We start from the raw sequence: 20000 nt of genomic DNA on the forward strand, positions 1-20000 counted from the left end.
TAGATACAGATATAAATATATATATATATATATATATATATATATATATATATATATATATATATATTTATATATACAGATATACCACAAAAAAGGTCACCTGCACCAAAGTCACTCTGCCAGTAAACAAGATATAAATCCAAAAGGCAAAGTGCAAAGACTAGGTGGTGGATAATTAGACTTGGGGCAGATAGGTCCCCAGGCCTAAATACTATTATCCCTTTAAAACCCATCCTTAGAAAAAGGAGGGTAAAATATTGAGTTCTGATTGGTCAAGGAGCATTGTAAATATCTAGCTTTGTTAAGCATGCACTATCTGATGAAAGGCTTGTTAGCTTGAAAGTGCTTAGCGGTGCACTTTTTATTTCATTTTATTGTTTAATAAATATTCACTGTTTTTCTACAAGTTTTGGTATGGTGTCTCCTGCCTTTTGTGCCTTTTGGATTTATATCTTGTTTATTGGCAGAGTGACTTTGGTGCAGGTGACCTTTTTTGTGGTTTATGTTGGATTTTATATTGTTTTCCTGCACACGTCTGAATCACGAAGCATAGAGATAGAACTGGCTTATCGTCCGCATGGCAGTATGGATTCTTTGAAGAGAGGTGTTATTTTGATAACAAATCCATTGTTAAATGTGGATATACAACGTTTGGCGCACTTGAATCCTGAACAAGACTCTGCAGTGATGGGTGAGTCAGAGTTTCAAGAGTTAACAGCAAGTTTTCACAAGAACATTATGAGGCTTAACCGTTTACAGTGGCAAAGGTTTCATTTAGAAGCATGTCTCAAATATAATATAGTACCAAGAGGCTTACATGTGTTTTGTATGCCTACGCAAGGGGAGTTTTATCCTGACCTATTGGCATGGTGGCAGGAGATTAATCTACAGACAAGCCTATCTTATATGAACTTGTTGCTAGATTATTTTCAACCATAAGAACAACAAATATCTAAAACTGTACAAGCCTTACAGAAAGACATAGAGGGTCATTTTAAAGAGGAACATCATATAGAGAAAATGGTAAATATAGTGTGTGCAGTTGCTTCGTATGATGCCAAATTATAACAAATTAAAATTAAGAAACTTGTCAGAGACTTTAATGACTTTGCCAGGGGTGATAATTTCGCTTGACCAAGGAATAGGGCAAATTCGACAGCTAATGTGTCCTCAGTGGCAAATGTTAGGGAACCAGCTCCTAATCAACAACTTGAAAAGGAGCTTAATGCCACTATGAATAAATTAGTGATTCCTTCTAACAATGTTGCATTTAGTTCAGACGCTGTTACTATGGAGATGTCCAATGCCTGTGACGTGTTTTCATGCATGCAAGGAGAGACCAGTCTACATGGCGTTCAAGACGAAACAGGCATGGAATCAAACAACGAACAAGTTTTTGCTAGAATGGGGGCTAAGCCTAAGTTCTCCTTGTCTTTTTCCAGCAACAAGACTTTTCCCATGCTCCTGGTAGCGGTCAAGAAAAAGACCTCACGCAAGCGGAGCTTTTCAAGTCAACATGAACAGAAGTGACGGAGAACTTCAAATTGATTGTGGGTGACTGTAATAACATTGTGTATAATTTATCTGACATTGATCTTACACCAGATCAAGAATATGTGCTAAACAAAGGTTTAACTTTTGTGCCAGATGCGATGGCGGATTATAGTCAAATTATTTTGGATTTAATGTGTTTCGCTAGGAATGCTACATTGAAATGCATGTTTACTGATAGTAATGTAGAAGATTATTTAAAAGTTTTGAGGCAACCTAGTGATTTTATACCTGTTTTTAGTCCAGCTATGGTTACATTCATAAGGGTGTGTGAACAGGAAATTGAAATGTATATTAACAATAGTAGGAAAAGAAAGTTTTATAACTTTACTAAACAACAGAGGTTAGCCTTGGATTCATTAATGAAAGATGATAGAATAGTTATCAAGCCAGAGGATAAGGGTGGATCCATGGTTGTTTTGAAAAGATGCTTTTATTGTGATAAACTGAATATGTTATTGGAGGATGACCACGCATTCAGTAAACTTCCTCCTATTATGGTTAAAGCTTTTATAGACAAGGTAAAGACTAAGGGCCGGATTCACAAAGGCTTGCACGGAGTCTTAGAGTAGAGTAAGACTCCATGCAGCCATCATGTCCGACGAGCGATCTAGGAACAGCCTGCAGGGGCGTGCAAGAGAGCTCCTAAAACGGCTCTTACACGGACAGGGCTGGGATATGCAAATTACCTCAATTGCAGGTGAAAGGCAAATGAGGTAGATCTGCAATTCAGGAAACCCGAACCTGTCAGAGTAAGAGCAGTGTTATTTGCAGAAATGTACTCAATTGACAACTGAGTACCATTCTGCAAATAGCAAAACGGAGCCATGACAGCTCCAAATAAAGGTTGCATCCAGTGCAGGAAGCATGCCAATGGCCAAATATATGGCCATTGGAAATGTTTCCTGATGCAATATGAAAATAAAAATAATTTTTTTCTCCGATTTCCCATGTTTAAGCGTAGCGCAGCGCCGCGCAAATGGGCTGTGCTCTAAAACCCAGAAAACTAAAAATTAAAACTCACAAATGTGGATCTTATTTAAATTGTTAATGTACAATGCAAGGGAATGGCAGGCTGAAGACAACATGGCCATCGAGTAGAGGTTGCTAAGGGGGGAAGCTCAGTCTAAGAGATGTAACCAAGCATTAGTAGGCAATCCTATGTAAATGAGGGTTAGGATAGTGAATCGCAAGTTTACATAGCAAATGAGCACAGTCAGTGGAGTGTAGGAGTAGGATAAGGGGAGTAACACAGTAGAAGATAGGTGACATCACGAAGGGGGTATGTATGAAAGAAGTGAAGTTCATTGGAGCAGAGTTGCATCTGTCTGCTGTCATTTACACATCATGGAAAGAAGTGTGTCAACAGGTAGGCTAGGGAAAGGCAAGAAATGGAAGGTGTATACCGGTGATAACACCAAAGTTTCTTGCTGAGCGTGCATGCGCGCGTGTGCGAGCCTGTAAACCCGAGTAAGACAGATAAGATAAGATAAGATAAAATGCGTGTAAGCATGAGTGCACGCGTTTAAGCCGGAGTAAACATGTATAAGGCTGTTTAAAGAGTTGTAAGCGTGTTTGCACTGGTGTGCGTGCATTTTAACCCGAATAAGCAAGTTTTAGTCCATGTAAGCATGTGTGCACACATGTTAGCTGCTGTGCGAGTGTTTGCACTTGTGTGTGTGGCGCTGCCCCCCCCAGAGGAAACTGAAAAGGAAGCACAACAAACAGTAGGAAACTACCAGGGAGTACTAGCAGAGCTAGCTGGTGAAAACAATCAGAATCAGGCAATTACACAGGCAGTACACTAGCCCAGCCCAGCCTAGCACTTAAAACTCTGCCAACAACAGTCCATTATGTTTCTCACAACAGACACTGCAGTAAGCTAATAGAAGTGAAAACTGAAAAAGCTTTACCAAGACAAAGAAATGTTAGGGGCTGCCATTGCTGTTATAAGGCGACATATGCAACATGCTGAGGGTGGTGACAATGGAAATGCTGCTGGACAACCCACAGTGAGGAGACAGAGAAGAATGTACAGGCCCAGGGTAACCTACCAGGGGCTGCATGACCTGGAGATAGTGGAGTGCTATAGAGTGAACAGAGACCTCCTGCAGAAAATTGTTGAGCTGTGCAGGCCACGCCTCACACACAGAGCCAACGGAGGGAAACCCATCCCAGTGGAAACCAAGGTATGTGTTGGCCTAAGAATATTAGCAACAGGTACCTTCTAGAGACCAACTGGTGATATGATGGGGATATCACAGGCATCAGCATCTAGGGTACTGCACCAGTTCCTGGATGCCATGTCAGCACATGTCGGTGATCATGTATATTTCCCCAATTCCCGTGAGGTATTGGCCAGCAATATGCGTCTCTTCCAGCAAATAGCGGAATACCTTGAGGTAGTGGGTGCAATAGACTGCACGCACATACGCATCAAAGCACCAGCCAGCGAGCGGGGTAGGGTTTACTTCAACCACAAGGGCTTCCCCTCCATCAACTGCCAGGTCGTGTGTGATGCCCAGGGCATAATACTGAATGTGTGTGCAGGCTGCCCTGGAAGCTACCATGATTCCCATATCTGGCATCTGACGCAGCTGTACCAGACATTTGCCAATGGGAACATCCCACATGATCACTTAGTGGGGGATGCTGGCTATGCACTGGAGCCATGGCTGATGACACCCATCAGAAACGCACAAACACCTGAACAGGAACGCCATAATGAGACACATGCACAAACACGTAATGTAACAGAGCATGTGTTTTGGCTGCTCAAGTCACGGTTCCAGTGCCTGGACACATCTGGTGGAGCCTTGCAGTACTCACCAACTACATGTACCCAAATTGTCATGGTATGTGCTATGCTACATAATATGATCCTGCGAAAACAGCTGCAGCAGGACCAGCATAGGCCTGGGCCAAACAGCCCCCCACCATTGCCAAGGCCATCACAGGCAGAGTGTGACTCGGAGGAGGAACAACCTGAGCCTGCCCCAGTAGGCAGAAGGAGGCATGCCCAGTATGCTTTGTCCTTGGCAAAGAGGCAACACATCACACATACACTGCTCAGTAGGAACTCTGGAAATTATACCTCTCTTTGACTCGCACATATAGTAAAAGGGATGCCTAAGTTGACACTACCTGCTTTCAAACATGTACAGGGAGTGTAGTATGTGCATCCGACATAGGCAGCCCTGCAGCACCACCTAAGGCATGATTGCCATGTGTTAAGCAATATAAAGCAGTGCTAAACAGCATTTACCACCATGTAGTATATCAAACAAAATCGCACACACCAACTAGCACAACTGTGTTCAATGTTGAGTAATATCGGGCAACGTCCAGCAATGTTGGTGAATACTGAGCAATGTCGGACAAGCCTGGTCTAAGTAGGGCATAGCTGAACAAAAGCCAACATGCTCATATTTGTTTAACTGGCCCTTAAGCAGTCTGGTCTGCTCAGTATGAAAATATAAAGCAGCGATGGGCCTTGAACCCAGGATACTGTGCACTATAGTCAAAGTACTGAAACACTAAACCATGACAGTATTGCGTTGGTCAGCCTGTATGAAGGGATGTTGATAAGTCTATGCAAAGTATCTCATGGAAACCCTGCAGGCACAGCATAATCCCTGATGAGTTATGACACAAAGGTGAGTCCTGCAGTAAGAACAGAACCTGACTTCCAACACACACAGTATAAATGTTAATATTGGTCATGTTCACACACATCAACAAATGTAGTGGACCTCAGATAGCAACATACTGAAAGGTCACACTGGCATGCTCACACACTTGAATAAATGAGACAAATGTCAGGCAACAAAACACGGAAAGCCTGAACTGGGCATGCTCACACACTTAGGCCATGTCTGAGTACAGCAGTGGGCCACGCATATCTGGCAGTTGCATGTGTTAACCCAGGAACCTGTCACTATCCAGCAATCCACCCTGTGCACACAGTTATATGACAACAGACACATCTATAATATAGTGGAACCCTGTCATAATCAAATATGTTCTGCAGATACTGAAGTTGTTCAGAGAAACTGGTAAAGCAAAGATGATAAAGACCTGCAAACAGTATCAGCAATAAACATTGTGCATCCTGAACATTAGCATAGGTTCAGAGGTCGATACTAGGCTATCTGCCCTAGGGCATGTACAAGCCTAGCCAGAGTGTGTTTGGCATTCACAACCCTGTCAGATTACTACATTGTGTGTGTGAATTGTAGGTTACACAAGATAGCCCATGTACGTTTAGGCTAGTGTGCCTTTGTCTAGCAGGGACACAGAATATATCCCAGGAGTAAACATGCAATCACCCATACAGTCGTCAAGATGTCTCCTGTAGGTGGTCAGTGGGTGGCTCTGCCTATGTGAAACTGGGATTACAATCTGGAGTGAGTGGAGGCTCTGGGATAAGAATCTTTCCCTCCAGCATGTCCTATTAACATCTGTGCTGAGGTATACATCCCTGGAGTGTGTAGCTTCAAGGGAGTCAGATATCCTGAGGTGGAGCATGTCCAGTAAATCTGGGTTGGGTATATCTGTAAACACCAGGCACATATCATATCCGAGTAGGTGGTAAGTGACTGAGTAGAGCTGGAGTTACTGCATCCGAACTGTGCAGGGCATCTGTGTGAGTCTCTAGATCTGCTTGGTGAGGAACTTCTGTGGCCAGTACAGTTGCTGCAGGTGTCGGGTAAGGTACACCCCAAATGTGGCATTGTAACCAAGCATGGTTGTGATGAGTATAGGGGCACAATGACCTCACTCGATCTAGATGTGAAACTATATGGGATAAGGTGGCCCACATAAAAGGTGTGTCTAACCACTTTGGCAACATGAATTTCAAAGGCGACAGTACGAACAAGTCATGTCCCCAAACCCCTAACAACTCCTACTGTATGTAATGGAGTACTACCTATGTGGTAATGTGTGGGCATGTTGTTATTCCCAAAGGGTATGGCTATGCAACTAATGGCATTTATCTGTAGGGCATGGCTCAGGCACCAGTCATCCATCTCTGTGAGACCCTGTTTGAGTATGCATGTGGTAGCTGGAGAGTTGATCATGGCACCCAGTTTGCAGTCAAGTGCAAACATGTTCAGCCATATTCCCCCTGTGGTAGCCTGTACATCAGACAAATATATACTGAACAAGAGAGGTCCCAGAACTGAGCCATGTGGGATGCCAAGTGTAACTGGTGAATAGTCAGACATGGCACCTGCAATTCTGACCATGTGGGTGCTATCCCTGATCCAGGTAGCAATCCATCGTGTGAGATATGTGTCCATATTGATGCTGGTGAGCCTATGCATAATGGCCCAGTGGGTTATTGTGTTGAAGGGTTTTGCAAGGTTCAGGTAGGCTGTGTGGACAACCGTCCCTATGTCGATGGACCTGTTAACCATTTAAAGAATACAAACAGGTTCAAGAGGCAAGATCTGCCCACAACAACACTGAAATGTGTAGGACACAGTGTCTGTAGATTCCCGATGTCTATGTGTATGAGTCCCATGACAATACGCTCCATAGCTTTGCAGAACAGGCTAGTTAGGCTTATAGGGCAATATTGTCTGTGATCCATTGTGGCACCAACTCTGTGGAGTGGGACCACTGTCGCTGTATGCCATTCTTTGGGTACATATCCTGTAGTAACTCCGATATTGAACAGTGATGTAATGTGAGGGTTACGTCTATCATGAAGCTCGTGTAAGATGCAGGCCAGGACACCGTCTGGTCCCATTGATACTGTGATGTACACTTTGGGGAGGGCAGCACTCACCTGTTACTGTGTGATGTCAGGGAGGTTATATTCTGTTGGGATGGATAGTTGCTCCTTAGGGGGGATGGGGGGGAGACATCTGCACTGAACCAGTTTGCCAGGATGTTGGCAATGCCAGTGGGTTCAGGGTATGTTTAGTCAGTATGAAGTAACTCACAGCATATCAGTGAGTGTCCACCCAGGTTCCTGACATAACTGAAGAAGGCCGTGTGATAGTCCTACGTGTCTGGTGCAATTGTCCGGTAGAAGCGGCCCTTAGAAAAGTTCATGAGTGATCGTAGCTGTCTGCTAGTACAGATCACAGATGCCTTCCCAGTCTGGGATTGTGCTCTATCATGTAGTAGCATCCTCCTGACATTGTACAGCTTATTAATGACTGGGATCTACCAGACAGATCCCCTGCCATTGGAGTAGTGAGTCCTGTTGTTATTTGTGATAGCACAATCCATGCAGTCCACTAGGTGTCCATAGAATGTGTATATAAAGGATTCAGCAGTGTGAGCCATATTTGCCGCTGTCTCAGGGTCTCTGAATGATACCACCTTGCTTTGGCGAAGTGAGACGTTGGCTCATGAAAAGTTCACCAAGATTACCCAGGATGGGTGTGTGGAGGGTATATGTATGTCCAGTGAGATACATGTATGTTCTGACCTTACCAATGAGGGGTATATCGCTGGTGTGGAACATAGAGTCCCCATGTTGGTGATGATCAGGTCCAATATGTATTGCCCCTTGTGGCTGTGCTGACTGTTTGTGCCATAGCATATGAGTCTACAAATTGTAGCGACTGTTAGGTGAGGGTGTTGGGGCTTGAGTAGTATCCCCAGTCAATATTTGTGTATATGAAGTCACCCAATATAATGGTGTTTGTGGAGACCTTCATATTCTCCATAGTTCCCATGAAAGCCGAGTGTGGTTCCTGAGTTTGGGAGGGTAGACTGTAGCAGGCAACAAACTGAAAGGCAGTTTTTCACAATGGTAGTTGTATATGTATGGTCTGTGATGCTTTGTGCAGTGCTACTAACCCAGAGGTGTGTGTATCTGTGATGCATATGGATGCTCCCCCTAGTTGTGTTGTCTGTTCCAAGTCTTGTTGTCAAAAAGCATGGTACGAAACATAACCTGGTAGTGCTGGTGTGCTTAAGTCAGCCTGAACCAGGCATCTGTTAGTGCACAGATATTGCTATCCTCCATACTGAGGAGAGTCCTGAGTGGTTGCAATATGAGGGTAACCCATCTGGTGTTGAGCAGCATTACCCTTAGTTTCATTTAACCTGTAATGTCTATGGAGGTGGGTTTGTCTTTTGAGCCCTGCTTAAAAAAGGCACTATGGTGGTAGCAAGAGCCTTAGCCAGCATTCAAAAGTCCAAGGGTGACAGGTGCAAGCTGTCCATAGTGAAGCTACGTGGCATGTTGAGCATGTCACCACAGGCTGACAGACACTGTATCCCCTATGAATGAAACACATTTGTTAGGCAATTGTTAAACGTGATATGTTTGTCTGTATACTGTGACATCATAATTGGTGGGTGTAAGATGCTAGACAAGGTCAGGGTCATACTAGCCTGGGCTACATGATCAGAGTGTTCCTCCATGTATCATGTCATGTGGTCCAGGGAGTAACATCTGAGGTTTTACGCACCAGCATGGACAATGATGGTGCCAGTCCTGTACTTGCTTTGGAGTAACCTGACTGCCTGTGTTATGTGGCAGATCCTGGCACCCGACAGACAGCCCAAAGTGACTATTCCCTTGTTAGGGCTGGTGAGTGGTACATCAGTGTGTCTGACAATAAGTGTCACCTATTACAAGTGTTTGTTGTTTAGCCCGAAGGGCAGTGACTGTGTGGCACACTGACATTGTGAACTATGTGATATGTGGGTATTGTAGTGGGGTAGCAGTTGTGTGTGTGTCTGCTTTGGAGGTCTCTGCTGCTTAGGCAGAGTACATTTACAGCATCCAAGTATGTCTATGTGTGCTAATGTGGTTTGAGTGCTGTCGCTAGAGGATATGTGAGACTGATATGTGGTGTGTGTGTGGTTACCTTCACCACCTGATAGACTGTGCCAGTCATGGTTCGAGAGATTTCAGCACCCTGTATGTCTCTATAGGTGCATCTCACACATATCTGAGTTTGTCAGGAGGAGGAGAGGGTTGTCTGAGTACATAAGGCAGATGTGACATTGTATCAATATCACAATATTCACAGCTGGACTGGAGAGTACACACAAAACTGACCCCTGGACATGCCAGGATATTATGATGACATACTCTGTAGCCTGATCACAAAGGATCAGTAGGGTGTTAAGTGTGTAAAAGAGTATAACAGGAATTAGTGCTCATGTTCGTTGGTGTTTTGTAAAGAGTAGCTGAGAAGGAGTCCATACTGAATCTTGACACCTCCTTCAGCTATGTCATAAATAGCAATGTACACCCATATATGTCCTGAGTCAGGGCCAATTGTACCTGACTGACAATGCCGACATCCTGACAGACAGGCCCATATGTACATACCCACCTCCCACTGACAATAGGCCATATCATCATACCAGGAGATATCACATGTAGAATGGATGAGCAGCTATCCCCACTGCCAGAAGCATGGCAGCAAGTGGAATACATTGATTCCCAATATGTGTCATGCACAAACTACAGAACAAACAGATCCTGCACCTGAACAGTCAGCTGAGCCTCACCCCCTACACAGGATGTGGAACCGTTGAATGTGTCACAGCAACTTATGGCACTCCCCACAAGTGTTGGTGCACAACACACCATGGGAAGTCAAGTCCAGTACTCCTATGAAGTCTGATCTGCAAGGTCCTGGAGTCCATCATGGTTGCAGTCATAAACAGAGCTATTGGAAGCTGACATACACACAACCCTACCAACTGTCGTATGTTCATGTGCGGATCATGGTTCCCAAACATGCTAGATTGTTTGCAAGGCAGCCACCCAGGACATACATCAATGAACACATCTACACATGTCTCACATAGACTTTGAATAGCCCTTAATCAACATCCCAGACACATGTAGTATTCACAAAACCAACAAGCTGTGCATAAATATGTGTTGACATATGACAGAATGTCAATGTGTCCACAGATAGATCACACAAGGTAAGGATTATGAGGTCTTAATCAAGCTGTTGACACCTGCTGACCCACATGGACCATTCCTGGAATGGCATAAAACAAAGAGTACACACATCACCATGTCCAGTCTGATGATGTCACCATCCTATAAATGCAGCAGGAGAAGGGAAATCAGCCAATAAAGCAAATAGCACGCCGTGTTAATGTATTTCTCTCTAGTATCATAACACAGTTAGAAAGGGTTTGACTCTTGCAAACAGTGAGTGTGGGCAGTTTCCTTTGAGAGGTGTTCCCTTTTTGGAGACTGGGAAAACTCAGTAAAAGAGGTACATTCCTCTTTGGAAAGTCCGATGATGTCACCATCCTACAAATACAGCAGGAGAAGAAAAAACAGCTAGTAAAGTAAATGGCGTGCCGTGTTAATACATCTCTCTCTAGTATCATAACATAGTTAGGTAGGGGTTTAAATCCTACAAACACTGACAGTGGGTGTGTGTCATACCTCTCAGCTGTCCCTGATTTTGATTCAAATTTTAGCTCTGTCCCTCTTAATCCCTCCTAAAACTAGTGACTTTTGGAGGAAAGGTGGTGAATTACACTTAATGAATAATGACAATAATTAAGAATTATAGACTTCTTTTACTTCAGAACATGTGTATTAATTCATATGCTCTGATTCTGTCAATGTTTCAAGTTAATAGCACTAATATTTTAAAAGTGTCCCTGATTGTCCCTGATTTTTTCTTGACTTGTCCCTGATTCTGTTGAAATTTGTCCCCGACTGGTTGAGAGGTCTGGTCTGTATGTGGGGTGGTGCGTGTATGTATGCAGTTTCCTTTGAGAGGTGTTCCCTTCTTAGAGACTGGGAAAACCCACTAAAAGTGGTACATTCCTCTTTGGAAAGTCTGATGATGTCACCATCCTACAAATACAGCAGGAGAAGGGAAATCATCCAGTAAAGCAAATAGCACGCCATGTTAATGCATTGCTCTTTAGTATCATAACATAGTTAGTTAGGGGTTTGGATCCTGCAAATGCTGACTGTGGGGGTGGGGGGTTGTGTGCAATTGTCTTTGAAAGGAGTGCCCTTTTTTGGAGACTGGGAAAACACACTAAAAGAGGTACATTCCTCTTTGAAAAGACTGATGATGTCACCATCCTACAAATACAGATGGAGAAGAGAAACCACCCAGTAAAGCAAATAACACGCCGTGTTAATGCATTACTCTCTAGTATCATAACATTGTTAGGTAGGGATTTGGATCCTGCATACGCTGACTGTGTGTGCAGGGGAGTATGTGTGCAATTGTCTTTGAAAGGACTGCCCTTTTTGGAGACTGGGAAAACACACTAAAAGAGATACATTCCTCTTTGGAAAGACTGATGATGTCACCATCCTACAAATACAGACAGAGAAGGGAAGCCACCCAGTAAAGCAAACAGCGTGTCGTGTTAATACATCGCTCTCTAGTATCATAACATAGTTAGGTAGGGGTTTGAAACCTGTATGTGCTGACTGTGTGTGTGTCACTGTTGGTCAATGCAGTGTGGGTTTTGCTTTTACTATGGTATGACATATTATGATTACAACAGTAAGTGCATTGCACACATCAGGTATCTGCGTGGCAAATATATATGTGTACATGTCCCCTCAATCAGTACATAGGTGTGAAGCCTGCATACTAAATGAATACATTTGTTTCCATTGGCAGGTTGTGCCGCTGCTTCTCAGATCGTAGGTCACATATGTATGTATGTGACAAGGGGGGGGGGTGTATGTGTGCAATTGTCTTTGAAAGGCGTGCCCTTTTTTTGGAGACTGGGAAAACAAACTAAAAGAGGTACATTCCTCTTTGGAAAGACTGATGATGTCACCATCCTACAAATACAGATGGAGAAGAGAAACTACTCAGTAAAGCAAATAGCACACCATGTTAATGCATCACTCTCTAGTATCATAACATTGTTAGGTAGGGATTTGGATCCTGCATACGCTGACTGTGTGTGCAGGGGGGTACGTGTGCAATTGTCTTTGAAAGGAGTGCCCTTTTTGGAGACTGGGAAAACACACTAAAAGAGGTACATTCCTCTTTGGAAAGACTGATGATGTCACCATCCTACAAATACAGACAGAGAAGGGAAGCCACCCAGTAAAGCAAATAGTGTGTCGTGTTAATACATCCCTCTCTAGTATCATAACATAGTAAGGTAGGGGTTTGAAACCTGTATGTGCTGTTGTGTGTGTGTCACTGTTGGTCAATGCAGTGTGGGTTTTGCTTTTACTATGGTATGACATATTATGATTACAACAGTAAGTGCATTGCACACATCAGGTATCTGCGTGGCAAATATATATGTGTACATGTCCCCTCAGTCAGTACATAGGTGTGAAGCCTGCATACTAAATGAATACATTTGTTTCCATTGGCAGGTTGTGCCGCTGCTTCTCAGATCGTAGGTCACATATGTATGTATGTGACAAGGCCGTCCACTGTCGTGTTCTGTGGCCAAGGTCATCTGTGCCACACATACCCATGACAGTTACTTAAGAGTAGTGTGAGTGAGGGTATATGCCTGGGGTATATGTCAGACATGTTCATACACAACAATGACTGCCAATAATGGACAGTCTTTATAGGTGTACAACTGCCTTGTGGATATGCATTCAGGCCTCTAATGTCTTATGTGATACACCTTGGGACTCCACAATACCTATGGATATTTGGTTACCAAGGGACACATGACATAACATAAGGCTGTATGTACACATTAGTACCCAACATACATGTTGAGGGCTACTACCTGTGTGGTACTGATGGGATAGTATGTATAGTACATGAGGATGACTATGCCATAGTCAGCTTACTGCTATACAGCATGTATCAGACAACAGGTATCTGTCTGTATGATACCCCTTGTGTAGGATATGCGTCCCATCCAGGGAATGCATTGTAGGCCAATGCGTGCATTTCCAGATTTGGATGGACACATCCCTAGTGTGTTTGCATGTACCTAAGGGGGCTATATGCCAAACAGGTGTGGTTGCAGGAATGGGTGGCGGTCATTACCACTGGTTAGTGTTATACTGTAGCACTGGAAGGATCCAATTGTTACTGAGTTCCCTACGACTGTGTGTCTTTTGTCAGGACATCATCCAATGATTGCTTAGAGTCATGCTGTTGAGGTTGTGTATACTACCAGACCGCAAATCACTGACAGATATTAACGGTATCACCCAGAGCATAGTGTCAACCCATGTCATGCACACATGTCTACCCATGTTAGTACATAACTGTAGTAGAATGCATACTGGCCATTGAAAGATACTATGAGATGTTAACAATGTGTACGACAGGGTATGCCACATGTCCCATGGGTCCACTATGCACGTACATGCAGACAGTGCGCACCCACCATGTTCACAGATGTACACTTGCTAATCTGTACTGCACACATCACACACGTACTGTCCACTCACTAACACATGCTGGCAACACATTACACTTCAGCCAAGTGGCACATGGGTGGACAATACATACTCAGACCTAACAGTGGTGTAAACAATACTACATTGACAATCAGAGTCGTTAGGTATGTCTGTGGCCTTTCAACTTGCTGTAGTTGTCATGTGAGGTACATACCACATGGGGCATTGTGATGAGTAGAGGGGAACACCAACCTATATTTCTCTAGATGACACACCTTTTGTGATGACACATACCATGTAGACAGATTACATGACTACTGTGGCACTGTGATTATCAAAGGGGAGCCTACTGTCCACCTGTGTCCCGTGTTCCCTTCTGACACCTTCAGTGTTAGGCAGGCTACCACCTATGTGGCAGTTAATGCATAAGGTGTTTTGGAATGGGGTATGGCACTGCAGTATCAACACTGGTGTTCAGTCCATGCCTTGGACAACAGGCACCTGTTGCAGTACATATGACCCCGTGTCTCCCTCTCTCTCTCTCTATATATATATATATATATATATATATATATATATATATATATATATATATATATATATATATATATACATATATACATATCTATACATATCTATACATATATATATATATATATATATATATATATATATATATATATATATATACATATCTATCCATATCCATACATATCCATACATATCCATACATATCTATATATATCTATATATATCTATATATATCCATATATATATATATATATATATATATATCCATATATATTGATATATATCTATATATATCCATATATACCCATATATATCAATATGTATGTATATATATATATATATATATATATATATATATATATATATATATTTATATATATCTACATATATCTATATCTATCTTTATATGTATATATCTATATATCTATAATTCAATATATCTATATATATATATATATATATATATATATATATATATATATATATATATATATATATATATATATATATATCTATATATACACACACACACACACACACACACACACATATATATATATATATATATATATATATACATATACACACACATGTATATATACACATACATCTAAACATCCATTGCTGTACATATAGCTGCACATATAGGCATATATACTGCCCACCTTTCATGGTGGGGATGTCAATTATGCAACAGTTGTGAGACATACGGTTATGTAATACTATTGCACAATGTTGTGCAGAATGCATTCTGCTGTCCTCAGGCCGTATAACTGTAGCAGGCCTCACTGCCTGTAGCTCAATCCCACAGCATTTAATCACCACATGACATATACTGGCACTGCTTGCTGTCTGCAATGCCACACACTACAACCTACATACATATGTGCACATAGCAGCCTTCAACAACATACATATGTCCAGCCTTCACTAACAGTTGCAGTACATCCCTTGCCCTATGCAATTGTGCATGTACATAAAGATACAGACTGCTGCCACATATGGATGATTCACAGTATGTAGGGTACCCTTCAGACACATCTTTCGGATGTCAGCAAATACATATCTGTTACATACCTTACCTTTGTATTCCTCACCTCCGTCTGTTGTAGGTGTTGTATTTTTTTTTTTTTTTTTTTTTGGTTTTGATTTCCTCTGCGTGATGCTGTTTGTTTTCCGTGTATGTCTCCTACTGCCTGTTTGTATCCATCTGTCTGTCTCTGTCTGTCTCTCTCGCTCGCGCTCTCTCTCTCTCTCTCTCTCTCCCAGTTGGTGCAATGATATTATTGCATGTGTGGACAGCAGATACAGGCTGCTTTTCTAGCTATCTGCACATGTGCATGTGATGGCCTCTGCACCAATTGGTGCCCACCATTTAGTAATTGCATGCAGCCTGCTGTGTGGTAATTGCAGTTCTCACTGTGATTTCAGGACACTGCTATAAAATGATAGGTTAGGTAGGCGTAGCCCTTTCAGTTTTGCAAGGTGGGGACCATGCTTGTTTGCTGTGGACACTCTTGTCTCAGTCAGAAGGTTGGTATATGTCTCATATCTGGAGTCTGTGCATATGTATTACTACATATTTTCTGACGTGCAAGCAGTGTCTACTCTCACTTATTGACATTTATCATTAAGTGAGATTCCCCACCTTTCTGCCTACTGCTACTACATTTCACATGGAGTCTGGGGGGCACAGCTAACATTTGTTTGCAAATCAGGGATATCCCTGTAAACCAGTCATAGTTGGGAGGTCTGGCCTCTGACCTATTCAAATATGCCAGTGTTTATCCTGCTCTGATACTGTGTGGGGTTTGTAAGGTGCTACTGTAACATTATTCCCTACTAGCATGGCTGGTTCTCTTTTCACAGTCATGTCATGCAATTCCACAACACTTTATGGTTAAGGGCCACAGAAAATGATTTGTGTTATGCCATTCCTATTCTCCCTTTACATTCACTCATTGTAATGCATGATATATTTCTTTCAGCAATAAGTTATTGCATATCTGCTGTGGTGTAGTGGTATTTCATGCAGACTGGTGAGCCCAAGGTCTGGGGTTTGAGACTGACAGGTGTATTTTATTTTGCTGCTGAGCAATGAAAGGGCCCTGTCATACAGAGTGACAAAGGCACTTTTAAGCAGTTGTAAGCGGGTTTGCATGGGTTTACGTGACACTTAGCGATGCTTAGCTAAGCGCACACAAGCTCACACTCGCGCACCCCTGCTAACTACTGCTTAAAACTGGTTACTCCCGCTAACCCCCGCGCTAATTTCTTTGAAAGAAAAGAAAATGAGGAGATAGGAAAGTGGTGAAAAAGGGGGCACAAAGAGGGAAAGACAATAGGGAAACCAGCTGGGATGTGCAGGAAGGGTGTAGGGAAGGCCCATAGCTGCCCATTTCTGTACCAGCAACAGCTATGCATATGTTCGTAATTTGGTGTGAAATTTGCAACCTTCCACCCCTGAGAGAGGGATAAGGACAACAGAGTATGTTGTAGTGCCAATTATAATTATCAGTTTACATGTCCGGCGGACATGTATGCGAAATGGGCAGCTATGTATGGGGCGTCATTTTTTTGTGGGAACAGATTGCCCTTTTTTTTATTTTTTTTTTCAGGTGAGAGTGGAATGTGAGGTGGGGGACGTAGGTATATTTGAGGAGGTAGGTTGGGGATGTAAACAGACAAGACAAACAAGAAGCATACAGGGGCGGAATTTGACACATGGGGTGGGTGAACACAATTGACGGGGAAGGTTGTTTAGGAATCGCAAGCCCATGAGCCCACAGATGGTAACAGTGGAACTGAGATCCCCACCCATGGGCAGTCACCACTTCACCTTCACATCCCCGAGGGTGGCTGTGCTGGGGGCTGCGTAGGACAGGCAGGCTCACCCGTGAGATGCGCCATTCTCGCCTCAAGCTGGCATAGGGGATCAGTGACTGAACGCTGGATCTCCCTATGCACCACAACCCGGACACTTCGAAGGGTGACAGGTGGCCCTTCTCCACCCACATTTGCATGGGGGATGAGCCCCATCCCCTGCAGTGCTTCCACCCAAAGGTGGCACAGGACCAACGAAGGAGGGGAGCCCAGGCTGGCCACCAGACCTGCTGGTGCCAGGTGGACTCGCCAGCTGAGGAGGGACAGGTGGGTCCTCTGGGACCGGCCTTCCCATACGTTCTGTGATTAGGTGTGTTTAATTACAACATAAGCAAAACAGCATTCCAGATTAGTTGTAACAGCATGCAATAATATTCCCATTAACCCAACACACCAAGGGTACAACAGTTGAACAGCAAGCATAGCACATGCATATATTGAACCACAGTGGTTATTCCAACAGCATGCAGGGATGTTTGGTAGCAACAGGCCACCATGATTGTGGTGTTCAAACAGGGCACATGCATCAACGTGAATGCAAATATTTATAGAACAATAGGACATATGTCCCAACTAATATTTAACATTACACATACCCACTGAGGTGTGGAATTGCATGGTTTATGCACATACAGTAGGGTGTAGAAAATACCTTGGTTAACATCTTTTAATGACCTTTTCATCTACACTACATTCCTAGTGACTGCATGTGTATATCCCCTGCATGTATTATTACACTTGCCACCATACATTAGGTTGTGCAATGGGTTTGGCTAGTTCAATATATGCCTGACCTATATCTGACAAACTAACTGTCCAGGATGCAGATGTTACTGCTACATATTTCTTGATTGCATTTATATTTCTTTATCTACATATCTGGGATGTTTTCACATGACATTTTCACTTTGATTTATACAGAATCCTGCATTTCTTGACACACACTCACATTTTTGGGGAAAATATAACATGCTACACATGTGCCAGTTTTACTTATTCATGCCAGCCAGTAACTGACTGTTGTGGACTGTATACATGTTTCACAGCTACTAGCACTTCCATCACCCACTTTATATGGGACTGCACAACTCTGGGTTGCCAGTACCTTTTCAAACAGTACTGTTTGTATAATGCAAGGGTACAACAACATTTCAGACTCTGTGACACAGACACACTCTGGGTTTTAGACCTTTATTAATGACATTACACACTTTTCCACAGGCTCACTCCTTTATTTGTTTTAACAGTGTATACGGCAGACATGTTCAAGACATATTATACCTTTATTAATAGGTTAGCACACTCTTTTTTCAGGCTCACTCACTTATTTTATATGACAGTGCCTGCAGAGATATTATTCCAGACATATGTTACCTTTCTTAATGGGTTTCTACACTCTTTTTCTGCCTCTCTGATGTTTTTATCTGACAGTACATGCAGAGGACTTATTCAGGCAATTTTATGGCTGTATTATTGGACTACAACACTTTCTTTCATGCTCTCTCCCATATTTTATATAACAATACATGCAGAATAATCACTAACCTGCCTGGTGGCACAGCCTTAGCGGCCTATCAGCATAGGCTTGCTGATTCATAGCATGGTCACCTGCAGCTGTAAAGTAAATGAGGGGATATTGAGACATACCTATCCGTTATACATGCTCCATTATCAATTCTTACATACTGCATTCCATGGCTACATACTCAGTTGTAGGGCATCCCGTATCCCACAGGCCTCTTGTATCCACTGGTTCAGGCGGTCCTGCTTTTGTCTCTTCAGGTCTGCATGGTGGTGACAGACCTGCTCACCAGTCCAAGGAATGCCTGTGGCACTGGTGAGGTCACGAGCTAACCGGTTCCAAGCCTCTGCCTTGTACTCCATCCCTTGGAACTGGCCCTGCAGGAGTCTTGACTCGTGATGGTGGACAAGGAGCCAAACCATGTATTTAGACTCCTCGATGCCCCAACGTTGCGCTCGGAAGCATGTTCCCTCTCCGACACCAGACATTCTAACTGCAGATGTGAGGTACAATCAGTTATGGCATGTATTCCCACCTGTGGGGCTTAAATATGCTGCATTTCCCACACTTTTTGTGATTGGCCGTTTTGTAAAATTCTCGGCTGACTGCAGACCTGCTTAGTAATGGTTAAACTATCATTCGTAAGTATATGAATGTTAACAGTGGATGTTTCCCCTCTGTTGTCATGGCTTAGTGGTTCTGTACTTTGCTTCTGATGCACAGAGTCCTGGGTTCGAACCTTGTCATTCATTTTATTTTCATACTGTCCAGACAGGCTAGGGGGTATGGCTGCATTTAAGCAACTTTGCTCTACGTTGCTCCTCAGTGCCCTATGGTGCCCTGGTTGCCGCGGCTCGTACGTCCGCGCAAACACATTGCACTAGGTAAACCACTTTTAAATTTTGGGCAACTCTATTGCATTGGGTAAAGCGCTATTAAACTATGGGCAACTCTGTTTAGCTGGGTAAAGCGCTATTAAACTATGGGCACCTCTGCTTAGCTGGGTAAAGTGCTATTAAACTATGGGCACCTCTGTTAAGCTGGGTAAAGCGCTGCTTAACAGCAGGCTATTATATATCTGGATCCTTTAAAAATATATATTTTTTCACTGATACATTGGCCATTTCACTGCTTTTAATAATATTTTAATCATATATGTCTGGTATTATTTCAAATACTGATTTAAAACATAAA

Source organism: Protopterus annectens, chromosome 2.part0 (assembly GCF_019279795.1).
Source record: "Protopterus annectens isolate FY-2018-M chromosome 2.part0, PAN1.0, whole genome shotgun sequence".
In the NCBI taxonomy this organism is placed as follows: domain Eukaryota; kingdom Metazoa; phylum Chordata; order Ceratodontiformes; family Protopteridae; genus Protopterus; species Protopterus annectens.